Source organism: Phocoena sinus, chromosome 11 (genome assembly GCF_008692025.1).
Source record: "Phocoena sinus isolate mPhoSin1 chromosome 11, mPhoSin1.pri, whole genome shotgun sequence".
Classification (NCBI taxonomy): Eukaryota; Metazoa; Chordata; class Mammalia; order Artiodactyla; family Phocoenidae; genus Phocoena; species Phocoena sinus.
Window position 1 is genome coordinate 63,365,999 of NC_045773.1, and position 9,986 is coordinate 63,375,984.

Consider the following 9,986-nt stretch of genomic DNA (forward strand, 5'->3'; position numbering starts at 1 on the left):
TATGGCCAAATGTAGAGACTTTGGCAGCACCAGCGCTTCTGCAGTTTGGCTGTGCCTCGGACAGCAGCCATGAAAATATACTAATCATTGCTCTGTTGCAATATTTATATTTTTGTTAAATAATTGAACATAAAGAAATATACCAACAGAAGGCAACCCTTCAAAATTAACTTCAGAAAGAAGAAGGTCTACAGAAGTAGAGAGTCATAGTATCTATAAAGTGAGTGTGCTCATCAGAGAACATCTAGAGCAGCCCTGCCCAATAGACCTTTCTGCTTTGATGGAAATGTTTATATCTGAGCTACCCAATAGAGCAGCCACTAGCCACATGTACTCTTGAGCACTGAAAATGCCCTTGGCTGGTGCAACCAATGGGCTGAAATTTTCATTTAATTCTAAACTAGTTAAATTTAAATTATAGCCATATGTGACTAGTGGCTACCATATTGGACAGGCACAGTTTACAATCTTTCTCTTAAAACAATGTAGGCCCTCTCTTAGTAGCCTTTACTGGAGGCTGTAGGATAAGCTGCTAGAAAAATGAAAAAGGATTTGAGGGACTTCCCTGGTGGTTCAGTGGCTAAGACTCCGCACTCCCAATGCAGCAGGCCCTGGTTCGATCCCTGGTCAGGGAACTAGACCCCACATGTATGACACAACTAAGAGTTTGCATGCTGCAACTAAAGCTTCTGCATGCTGCAGCTAAAGATCCCGCATGTGTCAACGAAGATCCCGCGTGCCGCAACTAAGACCTGGTGCAGCCAAAATAAATAAATAAATATTTTTTAAAAAATAGAATTTTAGAAGCCAGGGAAGGTAGAGATAAAGAGTCTTCTCTGGTCATGGATCATTAGATTTGGGGATAGCAAAATCTCAAAAACATAAGAGGCCCACTAGCAACTTAATACATTTACAAAAGAGATTAAAGAAGCACAAAAAAAGTCCAATTCTAGCAGATACAGAAGCTACAGCCATAGAAGGAATCTTGGCAAACCCTCAACTCATGCAGTTGAAAAGCGCTGGGAATGAAGCCAAAGGGAATCTCCAAGACAAAGAGCTTACAAATTTTAAGAACATGTTTTCTCAGTACATACAGGAAAGGAAGCACTTCAACACACCTCCTCTGATTCACCCTCTGAGTTTAAAGAGCTTTGCCCTGAAGATCAAGCCAGATCCTCTCCTAGGACAGCACAAATAACTTTAATTTCCTTCCCTCCAGATCTGTTACGGTAGTAGATCTGTCTGGAAACACTACACTCTATTAAAACTTTGGACAAAGGACAACATTGCAGAATTCTAGGAACTTTGGGATACAGGATCAACAGGAACTTTTAATTAGGAAACCTAATCTAATAAGAGGGCTATTTTGACTGTTGGGGCATGTGGAGGAGAAAGTATCTAAAGGAATAAGTTGTGATAACATTAACTGAGGTTACAGAGAAACAAAAAAGTTCCTATGGTGATTTCACCTGCCCTTGGGTATGTTGAATTTACTACTGCAATTCCGGGAAATAGAAAAGCTCCCACTTTGAACCTCTGGAATTTCACATCCCCACCAAAAAATGTAAATATGAAGCAGTGCCAAGTCTCTAATAGAGTATGTAAAAAAACAATGATGATAAAATAGCTGGAGAAACTTGAGATAATCCATCCCACCAACAGAGCTCTTTAACATCTCATTTTGGCCAGTCCAAAGGTAGGTGAATCTCAGAAGTTAATTGTGAATTATAGCAATATTAAGAATAATAGGTAGGGACTTCCCTGGTGGCACAGTGGTTAAGAATCCACCTGCCAATGCAGGGGACATGGGTTCGAGCCCTGGTCCGGGAAGATCCCACATGCCGCGGAGCAACTAAGCTGGTGCTCCACAACTGCTGAGCCTGCGCTCTAGAGCCCGCAAACTGCAACTACTGAAGCCACGTGCCTAGAGCCCGTGACCCGCAACAAGAGAAGCCACCGCAATGAGAAGCCTGCACACCGCAACGAAGAGTAGCCCCCGCTCGCCACAACTAGAGAAAGCCTGCGCGCAGCAACAAAGACAATGCAGCCAAATAAATAAATAAATAAAAATTTAAAATACCATATAAAATATAATAGCTAATTCTTTTTTTAAAATTTTTATTGAAGTATAGCTGATTTACAATGTTGTATTAGTTTCAGGTGTACAGCAAAGTGAATCAGTTATGCATATACATATATCCACTCTTTTTTTTAGATTCTTTTCCCATATAGGCCATTACAGGGTACTGAGTAGAGTTCCCTGTGCTGTTCAGCAGGTTCTTATTAGTTATCTATTTCAGTTAGAGTAGTGTGTATATGTCAATCCCAATCTCCCAATTTATCCCTCCCCCCAAATAGCTAATTGTAAATATTACTCAGTGATTAAAAAAAAGAATGAAATATTGGACAATAAGATCCTACTTTATAGCACAGGGAAATATATTCAATGTCCTGGGACAAACCATAATGGAAAATAACATTAAGAAAATAATGTGTAGGGCTTCCTTGGTGGCACAGTTGTTAAGAATCCGTTTGCCAGTTCAGGGGAAATGGGTTCAAGCCCTGGTCCGGGAAGATCCCACATGCCGCAGAGCAACTAAGCCCGTGCGTCACAACTACTGAGCCCACGTGCCACAACTACTGAAGCCCGCACGCCTAGAGCCCGTGCTCTGAAACAAGAGAAGCCTCCGCAATGAGAAGCCCGCGCGACACAACGAAGAGTAGCCCCCGCTCGCCGCAACTAGAGAAAGCCTGTGCACAGCAACAAGGATCCACAGAGCCAAAAATAAAAAATAAAATAAAAAGTAAAGTGACTGTTAAAAATAATAATAATAATGTGTATATATATATATATGTATAACTGAGTCACTTTGCTGTACAGCAGAAATTAACACAACACTAAATCAACTATACTCCAATTTTTAAAAAGTTTAAAAAGTAAAACAAAAAAATTTTTAATTAAAAAATATAAAAGAATGCCATTTGCGGCAACATGGTTGGACCTAGAGAATATTATACCTAGTGAAGTCAGAGAAAGACAAATATATGATATCACTTATATACGGAATCTAAAACCTAATACAAATGAATCTATATGCAAAACACACTCAGAGACATAGAAAACAAATTTATGGTTACCAAAGGGAAGAGGGAGGGAGAGAAAAATTAGGAGTAGGGAATTAACAGATACAAGCTACGATACCTAAAATAGATAAGCAACAAGGATTTACTGTATAGCACATGGAATTATACTCAATATCTTATAATAACCTAGAGTGGAATTTAATTTGAAAAAAATACATAACTGAATCACTTTACTGTACACCTGAAACAAACACAATGTTGTAAATCAATAAAGTTTTTTAAAAGAATAATAGCTAATTCTTTGTTTTTTAATAACTAATTCTTAAATCGTGCTTACTAGATGCCAGGGATTGTTCTAAGTACTTATTATATATTTCACTCATCTAATTTTTTTAAAATAGGGCTTCCCTGGTGGTGCAGTGGTTAAGAATCCACCTGCCAATGCAGGCGACACGGGTTCGAGCACTGGTCCGGGAAGATCCCACATGCAGCAGAGCAACTAAGCCCGTGTGCCACAACTACTGAAGCCCACCTGCCCTAGAGCCCGTGCTCTGCAACAAGAGAAGCCCCCGCAGTAAGAAGCCCGCGCACTGCAACGAAGAGTAGCCCCGGCTCACCACAACTAGAGAAAGCCCACGCACAGCAACGAAGACCCAATGCAGCCAAAACTAAAATAAAATAATTTTTTAAAAAAAATTAAAAAGAGTAAATAAATAAAAATAGACAAAATGTGGTTAGCACTGTACCTGATATTATTTCCTTAGTAAAAGATCTTTCTAAGTCAATCCTTGATTAGCGTGTATGCATTCATCTGGCTGATATATTCTCCTCAATATCAATAAGCTATGTCCATCACCAGTTTGCTTTCCCTTGGCTGCCCCAACAAGTCTCATTTATTATATGACCTCAGTAGATTTTTTCACCCTGAGGCGCAATCCAATAAAGCAGAAGTTAAAGAGATGACCTAAACCTAATGCGAGTACTAAAATTGTTCGTTACACTTATGACACATTAACCAGGAGTGAACTGAAAACAATTATGCCTGTGAGGAACGTTATGGGGGTGGTAGAAATAGCTTTTATCTTGATAGTGATGGTGATTACACAATGAATATGCTTGTTAAAACTCATAGGACAGTACAGCTAAGGAGGATGAATTTCACCGTAAGTAAAATATATCTCAGTAAACCTGATATTTTAAAAAGCAACTGCACCCCAAAACTATGTCTTCCCTTATTGATTTTATGATTGAAAGGAATGAACCATAAAGCCATAAAATTTTCAGTAAATTGGGGGAGAAAAATTCTGCCTAGGATCAGGGAAAAGCCCTTGCCCTTGAAACACCCTACCCCAGAAAAGAAGACCAGAAATTAATTGGCATGTGTGAATTCTGAAATCTCCATCTCCCACATCCGTATTTAACTTGGATCTCTTCATCATATTACTAAAAATGGATCCAAATCATATGGATCTTTAAACAGCAAGATACCTTAGGACTGTGCTGTCTGATATGGTAGCCACTAGCTACATGTGGCTATTTAGATTAATTAAAATTTAATAAAATTAAAACTACAATTCTTGTAGGACTTCCCTGGAGGTCCAGTGGTTAAAACTCTGCTCTTCCAATGCAGGGGACACGGGTTCGGTCCCTGGTTGGGGAACTAAGATCCCGCATGCCGTGTGGCCAAAAAACAAACAAAAAAATAAAATTCTTTAGGTGCACTAACCACTTTTCAAGTGCTGGATAGCCACATGTGGCTAGTGGCTGCCATATTGGATTGTACAGATGCAGAATATTTCCTTCATCACAGAATGTTCTAGTGGACAGCACTGCTCTAGAAGGCAAATAGATATATAGACCACTGGAGTTTAAGGACTGGAATACTGAATACATATCTGTATGGCATGGGTCTCTGAAAATTCAACTGGCTGACATTTCTAATTAAAATCATCTTGAGATGATACACATTCTAACTATTCTACTTATGCTCCAACAAGGCCAATTACCTTCTCACTCAGAGGCAAGCACACCAATAGAGATAACTCATGGTGAAGTCAGGGAGGAAAGTGTGACAACAAGAACAAGCTCTAGGGACTTCCCTGGTGGCACAGTGGTTGAGAGTCTGCCTGCCGATGCGGGGGACGCGGGTTCGTGCCCCGGTCCGGGAAGATCCCCCATGCCGCGGAGCGGCTGGGCCCGTGAGCCATGGCCGCTGAGCCTGCGCATCTGGAGCCTGTGCTCCGCAACGGGAGAGGCCACAACAGTGAGAGGCCCGCGTACCGCAAAAAAAAAAAAAAAAACAAGCTCTAGGTGCCTGTAACAGCCTGCAGAAACTTCAAGAACTCCCTAGAGGGAAGTTTGCAAAACAGAATACATAGTCTATTTGTTTTTAAATTTCTCCTTAGTACTTTGCCTAGTGCTCGGGGGTAGATAATATTGGAAACCCCTCCCCTCAGGGCAAATATGTTCTTAAACAACGGATTTTTATGAAAATTGTGGGACTGCTTTATTGGTAAAAGCAGCCACTGGAGAATCCCCCATTTCCGGATCTAAAGAAATGATTTAGAGACATGGCAGGCAGAGAATTGTCCCCTAATACCCATAATTCCACAGTTCCTCATAGAACCTTCTGTTTTATTTGGGCACATGGACTTCCAGAATAAGTCCTAGTTTCCCATCCTTCTTTCCAGTTATGTGTGGCCACACGTAAGTTTTGTCCAATGCTCTGTAAGGAGAACTGCTGTGTGCAACTTCCAGAAGGTGGCCTTATAAAGAGGGTGATGGGTCCTTCTTTCCCTTTCCTCTTTCCTGCTGATTTGAATGCAAATCTGAAAGCTGGAACTCAAGCAGTCATATTGAACCTGAGAAGGAAGAGCCATGTTGAGGCTGGTGGAACAAGAAGATGGAAAAAAAGTCTGAATCTCTGACACTGTTAAACACCCTACCAGCCCTGGAGCTCAACGTGAGAGAGAAATAAAAGTCTATCTTGGTTAAACCACGATTGTTCTCAGGGTATCTGTGTCTCACAGCTCAACCTAATCTGAACCAATATATATAGCATCTCTTGTTCGCAGCCAAGCTATAATAAGAGTAGATTCATGGAAATGTAAAACGGAGCTCTCAATGTACATATCACCCTCAAGCATCAGATACAGTAAAATGATGGAATGGTTTCCTTCAGTCCCAGTGCAGGACTGTCACGAACAGCTCTCTCACGGGGGCTTGTCTTCTTGGTAATCACACCTTACATTGTGCCTTGTCCAACATGGCACCCTCCACGGTGCTTGTCAGTAAAGAGCTCCGAAACTGTGACTGACAGGATGGAGAAGGAATCCCAGACGCTGTTGTGTGGGCCCGTGGGCATCTGCTGAGTTTAGTGCCATATCAAAGGATATCAGAAAGGAGCTGGCATAGATTTACTTGTGGTAATAACTCAATAAGACAATGCAGTGGCTGATACACTTTCCAATATCCATGTTGCATCCCGAGCTGCCAGGTAGGAGACTTAGTATCTTCAAAGCTTTTGCAATAGCCATAAAACCACTCTTTAAAGACACAGCAAAGTAGAACTGGGTTTTTCTACCGCTAAGTGGTGTCAGGTATGTCTAATGAATGAATGTCGGTGAATGTCATGTGTGATAGTGACATAAACAGAACCACAACAGCTATAACCAAAACATGTGCATGTACTTTAGGCAAAGAAAATGTGTAAGAATTCACACAGTGATGCCATATTTCACTGACTTGATGACCAAGGGAAGACAGAGATATGTAGGCCATGGCCCTCTGGGATATGTAGTGCTCCCAAGTACAGTTACCTAAGTTGTCCACATTTTACAAGTTTTTTGTTTTTTGTTTTTTTTGCAGTACGCGGGCCTCTCACTGCCGTGGCCTCTCCCGCTACGGAGCACAGGCTCCGGACACGCAGGCTCAGCGGCCATGGCTCACAGGCCCAGCCGCTCCGCGGCATGTGGGATCTTCCCGGACCGGGGCACGAACCCCCGTCCCCTGCATCGGCAGGCGGACTCTCAACCACTGCGCCACCAGGGAAGCCCTACAAGTTGTTTTTTGACCATAAGTCACAGACGCCACAAATACAGCTCAAGGCTAAGAAGCAGCTCCAAGATGTGACAGGCTAGAGGACCCAACCCCCCAGGCTTCACGCTATAATCTCATTGTCCTCCCTACTCCTAGTTCACCCCTCCTAAGTCTCCCAACCTGTTGTTGTCTGTGTGTCTAGGACCTTCACACCCTCCTCCAACCTGGGGGGCCCAAAGTCACTCCCCCAAGTCTCTATTTCTCTCTCCTTTATCTCCTCCCCATCCCATCTAGAAGTCTCCACTGTCCACAAGCCACTGGAGTCCCTGCCAGCCCCCACATGTCCAGATTCCAGGACGCTTGCACTACCTACGCCCAGTCACACACCAAAACTTCCACCTCTGGGTGCTTCCCCTCATCTTTCCTTAGAGCCAGGCCCCAGCTTGCTGGATGAGGGGGCAGGAGATGCCCCACTGCAAGGAGAGGGCTGTGGTCCTGGCGTCCTCAGCTGCAGCTTGGCACAGAATTGCTCATAAAACCGTTTGACGGGATTGCTTGGCATACTAGTTAAATAGGCTTTTGTGGATGGGCCTGGGGACCTAACCGCCGTGTATAAATGTTAGTTGAGTAAATGCATGGCTTTGTTTCCACGGAGAAAATCTCTCTGAGCTCAGAGCATCTGACCAAAAGTGACCTTTGGGAACACTCCCCTCTGTGCTCCAAGGGCGACCTCTGTGGGTTTGGCTCCAACTGCAAAGAGAGCTCCGGAGAAACCTCAGCTCTGGCCCGGCTTGTCTGGGAGTGGGTGCGGGCGAGCGGTGTGAGGAGCATCTATTTAGGTCTGATCTTCTGTTCAGCTGAGGCCTGGGATTGGGGGGAGAAGGGTGCCTGAAGCCATTGAGATAGAGGGGAGGGCGTGGCTGATCCCAGAAACCACGTCCATCGCCTGATTCCATATAGACGAGGGCCAGGGGCTTCTGCTCCATTCAGCCTCCTCCTGGGTTGGGGGAGTGGGAATGAGGGTTCAGTTGGTGACGCAGGAGGGGCGGCGGTTTAGGGATGTCTTAGGGCGCGGAATCACTGCGCTTGCGCTTTAGCCGGGCGAGGTCTCCGCGCCACCACCAGGGGGCCGCAGAGGCAGAGAGATGCGCGGAGCCCGAAGAGCAGGCGCGCGGAAGCGGGTTTTCACCTGCGCTCGCTTTTCCTGCCCACCCGCCGCCGATGCGAGGCCGGACTTCTAGATGCCCATAGGAGAGCTCCCTGGGATCGATACTGAGTTAGCTCCAGCACTTCAGGGTTTCAAGATCGGGGCTTTGTCCTTGCCGTCGGGGATCCGCCGGGAGGAAGAAGTACGGGGACGAGGGTTGGGGGCGCTGCCTACTGGGACTCCGGGTCTGGGGTGCAAAGCAGCCCCGCCCCGACCCGCACCGGGGGTTTGCGGAAGAGAAGCAGGGACAGACATACGTGCACACGCTCGTACACCGTCCCCCTCCCGCACCAGCAGCCCGAGGAAAGGGGCGTCGTAATCAGGAGGCCCTGAAAGAAGTCTTCATCTCCTGCCAGGACGGGCGGGAGGCAGGATGTGCTGTGTGAGGATGGGAAGCCCAGGAGCTGCCAAGAATGCCTGGCTGTGCAGCCAGCCCTGAACAGAGGAGACACCTGACCCAGAGGGCTCGGAGCTGCTGAATAAACCCCGAGAGGGGCCGCCAGCGGGCGGCACGGAGTCGGAGGAGACGCTGGGCGAGGATTATGCATCTTGACACGGCACAAAGCCTGGAGTAATGTAGACGCTAATACACACAAGCATGAGGGGCCCCAGCCGAAGCCCTGGCTTTTTATGGCAGGACATTCGAGCCTGTACCAAAGGGACTGGGGCGATAAACGCTGTCGTGAAAGTGAGCCTCGGTCTCATTTGCAAACAGTTCAGACTAGACATCTGAGGCTCCTTCCAGCCCTGAGGTCCCTAAAGCTGGGAGGCAATGGGGTGTTTGAGGTGAAACCAGGGAGGGCAGGCACACCGAACCAATCCAGCGCCAGCGTCAGGCAGAACCCTGGACCCCCACCTGCTGTCACTGGGGGATCTGTTTGAGATTCTGAACTCTTATGCCAGGCTTTATGAACTCTCTCTGCACCCTAACACCCCAGCTGGACAGGGCCTCCAGGAAATAGGGATTAAGCCGTTCATTTCTGGGAACAGCTCAGCCAGAAGGGGCACCTTTGGATGAGAGTGGGGGTGGGGATTGAAATAACAACACAAGCACCACACACATGCACCCCAGCAGGAGACAATCACATTTTTTAACCATCAGTCAGAATGGGCGCAGGTCATAGTGCTAGACAAGGCCCTGGGAGTCCCATCCAGATGCCACACATTAACCCTTTAATTGCAGGATCAGAGAAGGTGAGGGGGCACCCAGGGGAGGGATGGGGGTGGCCAGGATGGCAGTGGTGTACCGGGGGGACTCAGGGCCACGGCGATTTCCCAGCTAACGTGGAAGAATTTCAATAGTTCAACAGTCTGCTGACTGCAGGGCCTGCACACACCCCTCACTATTCCATTTCTCCCCTGAGGGGCTGGCCTGGTCCCCAAGTAGCAGGCATTCCTGCGAGCCCCAGACCAAGTGAAAGACAGCAGGCATGCGGGCCACAGAGCCAAACACCCGGTAGGTAGAGATGAGCAAGCCCCACACTGGGCAGAGAGAGGCAGAGCCCTGAGACAAAGGAGACCGTGTATTACAACGTTCACAGTGGGTGCTGCAGGTGGGGTGTGAGGGAGGCGGGGTTCGGCCCCCAACCCCCCACAGTCTCTGAGGAGAGCCCTGAGGCAAAGATGAGGGTGCCAGGCTCACCCCTGGAGAGCCCTG